We start from the raw sequence: 12,952 nt of genomic DNA on the forward strand, positions 1-12,952 counted from the left end.
AATGTCAGAGTGAGACATTCTTCCGGTGTAAGGTAACAAAGGATGTCAGAAAGAGAGATTTGTGACACAAGGAAGGAGACTGACCCAGAAGCCATATGGATGAAACACCAGTGACACAGGCAAGCAGTAGCTGCAGGAGCCCTCAAGCTAGAGATGGTAAAGGACCTGACAACTGGTCAAAAAGAGATTAAAGAGACTCTTGCTGGCATTGGATGCAAGACCAAATGTTTAGCAACTCCATTGCCTATACCCACTTCTGGGTCATAGTTCAAGGACAGAAAGGAGCACTTTTGGTCAAGAAGGAGTGGAAACCCTGAGGAATAGTATTATTTCCAGCTCCAACGGATCAGAGAATCTGAAGAGCATTATCAATTTTAATCCCAGAGGATCAGGGGCCATTCCTGAGTTAAGACCATAGTACAGGCCAAGAGAGCAGTGACCACATTTCTCTCCAGATCACACCAGTTTGGAAACACCAAAAACTTCTAAAACTTCAGAATTAGCTCTGAAAATAGCTGTGCAAAAAAAGCCCAAAATTTGAGGCAGAACCTCTCTCGCCACTCATGATTGGAACAGAAACCAACATTAACATAAAATTCCAAATTTAAAAAAAAATAGAGTGGAAAAATAAGCAAATGACAATAACAAAAAAGAACCTGACTATAAAAAGCTACTATGATGGCAGGGAAGAAAGATTAAGACATCAACTCAGAAGTCAGTAAAATTAAAACACACACACACACACACACACACACACACACACACACACACACAAATAGAGTCAAAATGGAGGGAGGCAGAGTGAATTGGGCACAAGTTCAACAAGAATTACTACATAAGTTAAAAAATTATTTTCAAAATATAATAAAAGTAGTAGAAGAAAAATAAATTGAAAAATGAAAACAAAGGAAGAAAATTATGAAAAGACAATTAGCAGCTTTAAAAGAGACACACACAAAAAAAAATACTGAAGAAAATTATATCTTAAAAAAAAAAAAGAATTGGCCAAATAGTAAAAGAGATGCAAAAATTCACTGATGAAAATAATTCCTTAAAAACTAGAATTGGATAAGTGGAAACTATTGATTTCATGAGATATTAAGAAACAACAAAACAAAGTCAAAAAATAAAAAATTGGAACCAAAAGTGAAATATCTCATTGGAAAAACAACTGACCTGGAAAATAGATTGAGGAGACATAATTTAAGAATTATTGGATTACCTGGTCAAACAGAAAATACTTCAAGCATCAAGAAAGAACCTATTCAAATACTATAGGGCCATAGACAGGTTACCCAAGTCTAGCAACTACCATATTAAAGGGATGGAGACTTTAGCATATGATATTCCAGGAGGCAAAAGGGGTAGGTTAACAACCAAGAATGACCTACCCAGAAAACTGAATATAATCCTTCAAGGGGAAAAATGGATTTTTAATAAAATAGAAGACTTTCAAGCTTTTATAAGAAAAAAGCAGAGCAAAATAGAAAATTTTACTTTAAAATAAAAGACTCAAGAGAAGCATAAAAGGCAAACATGAATGACAACTTACAAGGGACTTTATATATTATACTGTTTACCTTTCTAAATGGGGAAATGATCATTTTGTTTTCAATGATGATAATAAAGATAATGACAATGATGATGGTGATGATGATGCCTGAAATTCTCTGCCTCTTCAAGTCTACCTATTGGCATCTCTACATTGTTTTAAAATGGTTTAAATTCTCTAGGAATTGTTTCCTGCCTCCTTTCCCACTGCCAATGACTTTCCTCTACAATTACCTCCCATATGCTTTATATATCCTTTACATACATAAGTTCTACCTTTTTTTTCCCTCAGTAGAAAATTAGCTTCTTAAGGGCAGAGTTTCTGGTTTTGCCCTTTATTTGTATTCCCAAAACCTAGTATGGTGTCTGCACAAATAGTAAGCACAATGACAGAAAGAGATTAACAAGGGCTTAGAATTCAAAGATAGGTGAGTAACTATAGGCAACTTTTTCTTTTTTGCTTGTTTGTTTGTTTTTTATTTTTTTATATTTTTTATAGGCAGCTTTTTCAAGCAGTTTAGCTAGAAAAGAGAGAAATGATATAGGAAAATAGCTACGAGGAATATTGTTGAATAGCATCTGCCTCTTCACGACACCATTTGGGATTTTCTTGGTAAAGATACTGGAGCCATTTCCTTCTTCAGCTCATTTTACAGATGAGGAAACTGAGGCAAATAGGGTTATGTGACTTGCCCAGGGTCATACAGTGTCTGAGACCACATTTGAACACAAGTCTTGCTGACTCCAAGCCCAACACTCTATCCACTGTGCCACTTAGCTGTCAGCAGGGACTGTAGTAAGGAAAGGAATAAGCATTTATTAAGCTCCCAGGCTTCCAGCTTCAATGACTCAGGAACAGAGAGTGAGACTCACAACTTTGTGCAACTCTGACTCACTTAAATCCAATTCACACAGAAGCCAAGAAATCAGTTCTCTTCATAAACTAAGGACAAACAATTACTCTTTGTCATTCATTATGCTAAGTGCTTTTCAACTGTTATCTCATTTAATCCTCACAACAACCCCAGGGAGATAGTTTCTATCATTATTCCCATTTTATAAATGAGAAAAGTGAGTCAGATCAAGTTGAAGTGACTTTTCCACACTATTCGTAAATGTGGAAGACAGGATTTGAACACCGGTCCTTCCTCAGTTGAGGATCAGTATTCTCTCCATTGCACCATTCAGTCAGAGGTTTTCAAGGACAGGGAACACATAGGCATGTTTTTAAGCAGCAGGAAGGAGCCAGTTAATTTAATGTAAAAGAGTGGGGAGAATAACAGAGGTGATTTGCTGGAGGAGTAAGTAAGGGATGATGGGATCAATGGCACTGACAGAGAGATTTGACTTGTAAAGAAGAGACAGTTCAGAGCAAAGGAGAAAATCACTGGGGAAGATGTTCAAATGATTTAAAACTAGACAACATGGCAGATCTCCATATTTTTAGTGGAATTTGAAGTGAGTTCTTCAACTAAAAGAGTCAGGAGAAGGTGACAGGGAAGGAAGATGCAAGGTTTGGAGCAGGTGCTGCAGACATTGGGATACTGAAAGAATTAAGGAGGAATAGAATATTTACCTTGCTCCAGTGAGGACCCATTTAAGATTATGTAATATAAATTTGTAGTGAGCCCAATTGACATAGTTTTGTGATTTCCCTCAGCTACATTTGACAATACTTGAGTAGGACTGAAGCAAGTAGAGTTTGGGAAGAATCCAGGTTTGAATTTGGTAAGCCATGATCAACAATAATACATTATTAAAGAAATAGTATAGAAAAGAAAAGTATAGAGTTAAGTTGGGTTATCCAATAGATCAAAATAGAGAAGGGAGGACATACAGCCAATGTACCAGGGCTGGCCTTGGTGAGCTATTTTTTGCTTCCACTTCTTTACTATGTACAAAAAGGAACTGGTCACCTTTCTTTTCATACTCACCTCTCTTTCAAAATTCCTTATTTTTGTTGAAGACAATCACATCCTTCTAGTCATTCAAGTTCCCAATTTTGGAGTCACCCTTGATTTTTCCATTTCTTTCTCCCATCTTCACCCTACCATATAAATCAGTATTTCATTTTGTTTGAAACATTAAGAGCACAAGGTGGATAATATGAAATAAGATTGGGAAATCAGATTGTTCCAAAATTATAAAATACCTTAAAAACCTTAAAGAATTTATGTTATATCCTAAAGATACAAAGCCTCTGAAATTTTTGAGAATGGGAATGATAATATCAGAACAATGTGACAAGGGCATATCCAATTTGTGAATGACTGATCAAGTCTCAGCATCCCAGGCATCACTCCAAGAATATAAAGTGCAGAATAATTATTTTACTTTCTAGATTACAAAGTCCTTGTGGGCAGAGGGCCTGCACTGTTCATCTTTCAATCCTTCTGAAGTTCTTATGGCATTTCTTGCACATAATAAGTATTCATAGCACATTTTAAATATTAAAATCACTGGTAGAAAGTGGTTCATGCCAAAGTCTGAGGGTTATAAAGTGACAGTAGTAGATACGGATATAGTGGATGTGCTCAGACATTGTCCCAGGTCCCCATTTCCTCACAGAAGAGGACTTTTTTCTGACATTATTGATATTTTTCTAGAAGATATGATTTTCCCTGGAAATGGTTAACTTCTTCATAAAGTGGTAATTCCTTTTTTAGTCTAGGGTCCCTCCCCCCATTACATTATTAATGAATTTTACATTATTTATTGACAACTCATCTCTCTCCCCAGGCATACCTCAGGTCTGGCTTTTTAAAAGAATCATAGAAAGAGAAGAATAAAGAAGATTTGAAATATCCTTTAAAAAAAAAGATACCTGTCAAATATAAATGGATTTGGTTTCCTGAAGCCATGGAGTCAATTCTTTAGAGCCCAGCTTCTTAATTTGTATTTTGGTTTTTGGGGGGAATTTTTATGGGAGTGGTGAAATTATTATTTATTATCATTAAATATTTGATTTGTATTCTTATTCTATATAACTACATACTGCATTTGTATACTTATTTTATATATCTATATACCCAAGGTCACATAAAAATTTATCGACAGAAAGAGGTTACAAGTAGAAAAACTTTAAGAAGCCCTGCTCTAGAGAACTATGTACTTCAGAGAACCATATGGTCTCCCAAGAAAAAAGGAAAATTAGGAGCAACAAATAATAGAATCATGATATGAAAGAAAAAAAACCAGACCTTGCATTTTACTTGTACTGTGAGTCATATGGACTGTGTAGATATAAGGTGAAACGGAAGACTTTCTATCATACTTGAGTAATTTATAGATCACCCAGGAAGATACCATCATTTCAGAAAACCATATAGATCCCTGGGGAGGTGGTCATTACTGAAAAGGAAGAATGATTTCTTCTCCAGCAACCTAGAGCTATTTTCCCTTTTGGGAAAACAAAAGAGAAGGACTTCTAGAGCATTACTACAAGAAAGACGACTTTTTATCACTAGCTTTTATATTACATTAGATGCATATTTCAAAACTGTGAAAAGTATAATAAAATTGAATGAGAGAAAACCATGAAAGGACACCATCTCCTTCGATATCAAAGAAATAATGTTAAAGAAATAATATTTAAATTATGGCATTTTATATTACTTTCAAAATATCAAGGAAGTATGGGGTAGGGTGGACATTTGTGATCAACTGATTTCCTTCCTTCTGCCTCCAGCTCAGTTGATAAAATCACAAATGATAAGGGCAGGTAATAGAGACTCCAAGGTGTTAAGGTATTAAATGAAATACAAAGAGGAATTTGTAGTTTGTCACCCCTTTAACAGAGGTATGATCAAAATTGTTGAAATTCCCAAGAGATAGCTTAGGTAAAAAATAGACATTTCCCAACCATCCAGAGTCCCCAGACAGAAGATAGCTTTAAGGAGAATGACCTCTGGGAGTCAGCCCTGGCTGTGATTATTGTAGAGAGAAACAGGAAAGAGGACTTTATTTGAGTTGACCTGCCCAAACAAGAAGCTGAATCCAGAGAAAGTAAAAGAATTGGCACATGCAGAGACAGAGAAAGGCAGGAAGGTAGGGAGGGAGGGAAGGAAGCAGAGAGGGAGGGAAAGAAGGAAACAAAGAAGAAAGGAGGGAGGAAGGAAAGAAGGAGGGAGGGAGGGAAGAAGAGAGAAAAATTAAGAAAGAGGGAGGGAGGGAAGAAAAGAGGGAGGAAGGAAAGGAAGGAGGGAGGGAAGGAAGAAGAGAGAAAAGTTAAGAAAGAGGGAAGGAAGGAGGGAAGAAAAAGGAAAGGGAGGAGGGAAGGAGGGAGAGAAAGAAGGAGGGAAGGAAGGAGAGAAGGAAAAGGAGGAAGGAGAGGGAGGAAGGAAGAAGGAAGGGAAAAAGAGAGGGAGGGGAGAGGGAGGAAGGAAATTAGAGAAGATGGGAAGGAGGAAAGAAGGAAGCAACTTAAAAATACCACTGTAGGGCCATGGTTTGAAAAAATAGAGGCCTCTTCACAAAATGGAGACTCTAAGAAGAATTGATCAGTGGGAAAAGGGTGGCAGGCCTTATAGAAGGGTATGATAGAATAAGTAGGCCACTGGGACAGTAAGCTATACCAGAATGAAGAGGTCTCACATCTGAGAAAAGTCCAACGAGGAGTGAGCAATTGAAGTATCATAATTTTTAATACAAGCATACTTTGGAGATATTTTGGGTTCAATTTCAGATCACAGCAATAAAGCAAATCTCCTAATAAAGTGAGTCACATGAATTTTTTGGTTACCTGGTACATGTAAAAATTATGTTTAATATATAACATATCAGATTGCTTACTGCTTTGGAAAAAAGGAAAAGAGGGGAAAAAATTGGAACACAAAATCTTGCAAAAATGGAAGTTGAAAATTATCTTTATGTGTATTTGGGGAAACAATATATTATTCTATAAAATAAGTATACAAAAAAAGACCAGAACATACAATGTCTTACACGAAAGAGATCACAATGCCGTCTTAATTTTTAAAAAAAATTATAATACTCAAAACTGGAGACTAAAAAAAGTTTATTTTTATGCTACAGTCTATTAAGTGTGCAATAGTATTATGTCTAAAAATGTATAGATCTTAATTAAAAATATATTATTGCTAAAACAAAATGCTAACCATCATCTGAGCTTTCAGCAGTTGTAATCTTCTTGTGTCTTACATGAAAGAAAGCACAATGCTTTCTTCATCTTTTAAAAAATTATAATATAGGAAACCGGACACTTAAAAAAGTTATATTTATGCTATAGTCTATTAAGTGTGCAGTAGTATTGTGTCTAATAATGTATGTAGTTTAATTAAAATATATTATTGCAAAAAAAAAAAAAAAAACTAACCATCATCTGAGTTTTTAGCAGTTACAATCTTGATGGTATAGGATCTGGTTTGTGGTATTGCTGGGTCAAAGGGTATGCACAATTTAGCTGTCCTTTGGGCATAGTTCCAAATTGGTCTCCAAAATGGTTGGATCAGTTCACAACTCCACTAACAGCATTAGTCTCCCAATTTTTCTACACCCTCTCCAACATTTATCATTTTTTTTTTCCATGTTAGCCAACTTAATAGGTATGAGGTGGTATTTCAGAGTTATTTTAATTCTTTTGATAGTCTTGACTTTTTGTTCTTCCAGATAAATGTTTTTGTTATTTTTTCTAGTTCTATAAAATCATTTTTGGTAGTTTGATTAGTATGGCACTAAATAAGCAAATTTAGTTTAGGCAGAATTGTTGTTTTTGCTATATTGGTTCAGATAATCCATGAACATTTGATATGTTTTCCTTTTGTTTAGATATGGCTTTATTTATGTGAAAAGTGTTTTGTAATTGTATTCATGTAGTTTTTGGGCTTGTTTTGGCAGAGAGACTCCCAAGTATTTTATATAGTTATTTTAAATGGGATTTCTCTTTCTATCTCTTACTACTAGGCTTTGTTGATCATATGAAGAAATGCTGATGATTTATGAAGGTAAATTTTGTATCTTGCAACTTTGCTAATTAACTTTGATAATTACTACAAGTAGTTTTTTTAGCTTATTCTCCAAGGTTCTCTAAGTATTCCATTATATCATCTTCAAAGAGTGATAGTTTTGTTTTTGTTTTTGATTTCTTATTCTAATTCTTCCGATTTCTTTTTCTTCTCATTGCTATAGCTAACATTTCTAGTTACTGTATTGAATAATTGTGATGACAATGGGCATCCTCATTTCTAGTTTGTCCCTATTACAAATTATGCTTGCTGGTGGTTTTAGATAGATACTGTTTATCATTTTAAGGAATGCTCTTTTTATTCCTATGCTCACTAGTAATTTTAATAGCAATGGGTGTAATATTTTGTCAAAAGCTTGTTTAGGCGTGGAGCTAAGATGGAAAAAAGGTGGTGACTTGTCCAAATGCCTCCAAAATACCTTTAAATAATGCTATAAAATAATTCCTAGAACAGCAGAATTCACAAAAGGATGGGGTGAAATAATTTTCCAGACAAAAACAACTTAGAAGGTCAATAGGAAAGATCTATCACACTTGAATGAAAGTGAAGCACAGTTCAGGGAAGGTAGCACCCACCATAACTTCAGCCCCAGAAACTAGTCGTAGGCCATGGGAAGCCCTAAATTAGCAACAGTGCCAGCTACTTTCAGAGCTCTCAGACCATAGATGGTAAGGAGGTCAAACAACTGATTAAAAAGACAGTACAGGAGTCTTTTTCTAGCACTGAGGCAGAACTCTGTTTCTTTGCTCATACTCAGATCTAGATTGCAGAACTGGGTAGAAGTCCCAGGTTGAGGAAAAGCACTGGCACACTTACTTTAACAAAGAGTTGGAAATCACAAAATAGCCTGAGAAAATGAGAAAACAATAAAAAATTCTGAAACATAGAAAATTACTATGGTGACAAGGAAGATCAAAATGGGCCAAATGGAAAAGGAGGTACAAAAATTCACTGAAGAAAGTAATTCCTTAAAAGTGAGAACAGAGCAAATGAAAGCTAATTATTAGGTGAGAAATCAAGAAACTATAAAACAAAAAGGAAAGACTGAAAAATTGGAAGACAATGTGAATTATTTCATTGGAAAAACAACTGACCTTGAAAAATAGATCTAGGAGAGATAATTTTAAAATTATCAAACTACTTGAAAGCCATGATAAAAAAACAACTTAGACATCATCTTTCAAAAAAGTTATCAGGGAAAACTGTTCTGATATTCTAGAACCAGAAGATAAAATAGAAATTGAAAAAAATCTACCTATCATCACCTAAAAGAAATCTGAAAATAAAATTCCCAGGGATATTATAGCCAAATCCCAGAACTCCCAAATCAAGTAGAAAATGTTGCAAACATCAAAAAGAAACAGTTCAAATATGTTGGATAATTGGGATAACACAGTATTTAGCAAATTCTACCTTAAATAATTAAAGGACTTAGAAAATGATATTCCTTAGGGCAAAGGAACTAGAATTACAAACAAGAATCACTATCCAGCAAAAATGAGTATAATCCTTTGGGGGGGAAAGAGATATTCAGTGAAATAGAGGACTTTCAAGTATTCTTGATGGAAAAAAAAAACAGAAGTGAATAGAAAACTTGACTTTCAAATACCAAACTCAAGAGAATAATAAAATGGTAAACAGAAAAAGGAAATCATAAAGGACTTAAAAAGTTAAACCATTTAGATTCCTACATGGGAAGATTATACTACAAACACATAAGAACTTTCTCATTATTAGAGTAGATATAAAAAGCATATATAGACAGAGGTACGAGTATAAGTTCAATATGAAGGGGTGATATCTAAAAAATAAAATTAAAGGGTGAGAGGAATGTGCTGAGAGAAAGGGAAAGGGAGAAGAAGAATGGGATAAAATATCTCATACAAAAGAGGCAAAAAGTAATTGTTCTAGTGGAGAGGAAGAGTGAGTGAATCTTACTCTCATCAAAAGTGACTGAAAGAGAGAATAACATACACAATTCAACTGTGTATAAAAATTTATCTAGCCTAGAGGAAAGCAGGAAAGGAAGGGGGTAAGAGAAAGAGAAGGTGATAGAAGGGAAGGCAGAAGGGGGGGCCAAAGGCAAAAGATTTTTGAGGAGGGATGAGGTGAAAAGAGAAAGAATAGAATAAAAAGGGGGAATAGGATGCAGGGAAATAGAGTTAACAAAAATAACTAGAAAAAATTTTGAAGTAAGTTTTTCTGATAAAGATCTCACTGTTCAAACACATAGAAAACTGAGTCATATTTATAAAAAATAAGAGCCATTTCCCAGCTGATAAAAAATCAAAAGATCAAAAGTTTTCAGATGAAGTGATCAAAACTATCTAGTCATATTTTTAAAAAATGCTTTAATTCACTATTTTTAATAAAGTTTTTTATTTTCAAAACATATGCAAGATAATTTGACAATATTGACACTTGCATAGCTTTGTGTTTCATATTTTCTCCTCCTTCCCCTAAGCTCCTCTCCTAGATAACAAGCAATTCAATGTATGTTAAACATGTTAAAATCTATGTTAAATCCAATATGAATAAACAAGAGTCCTGTCTTTGTGTGTAGATGGCTCTCTTCATCACAAGATCATTAGAACTGGCATCATTCATCTCATTGTTGGAAAGAATCACGTTCATCAGAATTAATCATTGTATAATAGTGATGTTTTTGTATACAATGATCTCCTGGTTCTGCTCATTTCATTTAGCATCAGTTCATGTAAGTCTTTACCTCACTAGTTATTGGAGAAATTAAAATTAAAACAATTCTGAGATACTAGCTCAAACGTATTAGATTGATGCATAAGACAGAAAAGAAAAATGAGGGGATGTAGGGAAAAAATGAGACATTAATGGCCTATTGGTGGAGTTGTGAACTGCTTCAATAATTCCATAGAGCAATTTGGAACTATGATCAAAAGACTATAAAACCATGCATATTGCTTTAGTCTAGCAATACCACTACTAAATCTGTATCTCAAAAGAGTTTGTTTGTTTGTTTGTTTGTTTTAAGTAAAAGGACCTATATTTACAAAAAATATTTATAGCATCTCTTTTTATGGTGACAAAGAATTGGAAATTAGGGAGATACATGATTCGAGGAATGCATGAACAAATTATGTATATGATTTTGAAGAAATACTATTGTGCTTTAAGAAATGATGAGCAGAATGCACTCAGAAAAACCTGGCAAGACTAATATGAGCTGATACAAAGTAAAATGTACTGTGTACAAAATAACATCAATATTACAAGAAGATAAGCTGTGCATGACTTAGCTATTCTCAATAATACAATGATTCAAGCCAACTCTGAAAAGACTTAAGATGAAATGTTATCCATCCTCAGAGAAAGAACTAATGTTTGCATGCAGATTGAAGTATACTTTTAAAAACTTTATCTTAAAGTGTTTTTCCTGCTCTTTCACAACATGATTAATATGGAAATATTTTGCATGACTCCTCATATATAACTGATATAGAATTGTTTGCCTTCTCAATGAGGAGGGAGGAATGGAAAGAATTTGGAGCTCAAAGTTTTAAAAAAAACAAATGTTAAAAATTATTTTTACATGTAATAGAAAAATAAAACACAAAATAATTTTAAAAGTTTTTTTTAAGTATCTATTGAAATAATTACACAATTTAGATTGGTTTTATTATTGATCTGGTCAATTATGCTGGTAATTTTCCTAATATTGAACCAATCTTGCATTCCTAGAATAGATCTCATTTGGTCAGAGTGTATAATTCTTGTGATATATTTCTGTAATTGCTTTGCTACTTTTTTGTTCAAAAATTTTGCATTAATATTCATTGGGAAAATTGGCTATAATTTTCTTTTTCTATTTTAGCTCTTCCTAGCTTAAGTATTGACATATTTGTGTCATAAAAAGAGTTTAGTAGACTTCATTCTTCACCTATTTTTCCCAATAGTTTCTATAGTATTGGAAATAATTGTTCTTTAAATGTTTGGTAGAATCCATGAATCCATTTGCCATTTTTCCTAGAGAGTTCATTAATTGTTTAATCACTTTTTTTTTTTCTGAGATGGAGTAATTTAGGCATTCTATTTCCTGATCTGTTAATCTAGGTAATTTATATTCTCAAAACTTTTGCTCAGTTTATCAGATTTAGTGGCTTATATTAAGAAAAAATATTTCCTATTAATTGCTTTGGTTTCTTCATAGGTGGTGTGGTCACCATTTTCATTTTTGATACAGCATATTTGGTTTTTTCTTTCTTTTTAAAAATCAAATTAACCAATGGTTTAATCTATTTTATTGTTTTTTCCCATAAAACAAACTCTTACATTTGTTAGCTTAATAGTTTTTGTTTTTGTTTTTTCTTTCAATCTTAATCTTTCTTTGAGACAATATTGATCAGAACAAGTTTCAAGTGATGCCTATAGCCTACTGTCCTCATCTTCTCCTCTACTGTAGTAAGTCTTTGCACCACTTCATGTGAAATAATTTATTCCATTCTACCTTTTCCTTCCTTCTACATCCAGTGTATACTTTCTCATCTCTTTTTTTTTTGTTGTGTCAGTCCCTCAAATCTTATATCATATATATCTTTCCTCATCTTATAGCTATATCCTCTATGTATATTCTATCTAGATGTAGTATTGGTGATACAATTTTTAAAATTAGAAATATCATCTACCCATGTAGGAATGCAAACAGTTTAGCCTTGTTAGATCTCTTTTGTTTTCTTTTCCTTTTTTTTTTTTTTTATCTTGTATGCTTTTATCTTACTATGTTTTTCTTGAGTCTTGATATTAAATTTAAAAATTAATTTTTGGTTTAATTTAGTCTCTCCTTATGAAATTCTGAAATTCAATTTCATTGAATGATCGTTGTTTCCCTAAATGTATTGTGCTTAATTTTGCTGGATAAGTGATTCTTGATCATAGTCCTCACTCCTATGCCTTCTGGAATATTCTGTTATGTGACCTCTGATCTTTTAATGTTGTGAGTGCCAAATTCTGTATAATCCTGATTGTGACTCCCCAACATTTGAATTATTTATTTCTGACTATTTGTAGTATTTTTTCTTTGATCCGATAGTTCTGAAATTTGACTATAATTCCTTGGAGATTTTCAATGGATTCTTTCAATGCCTATTTGTTCTCTGGTTCCAAGATATCACAGCAGTTTTCCTTTATAATTTCTTGAAAGATGCTGTTAATGGATAGAATCCTATGCATGGAATCATGAAGATCTGAGTTCAAATCTGGCCTCAGACACTTACTAGCTTCATGACCCTGAAAAAAATCACTTAGCCTCTCTTTGCCTTGATCTACTAGAGAAGGAAATGGCACACAATTCTAATATATTTGCCAAGAAAATCCATGGAATCATGAAGAGTTGGACATGACTCAACAACAATAACCATAAGCCAAGGAGAATACCTTAATAA

Source organism: Antechinus flavipes, chromosome 1 (genome assembly GCF_016432865.1).
Source record: "Antechinus flavipes isolate AdamAnt ecotype Samford, QLD, Australia chromosome 1, AdamAnt_v2, whole genome shotgun sequence".
Lineage (NCBI taxonomy): Eukaryota > Metazoa > Chordata > Mammalia > Dasyuromorphia > Dasyuridae > Antechinus > Antechinus flavipes.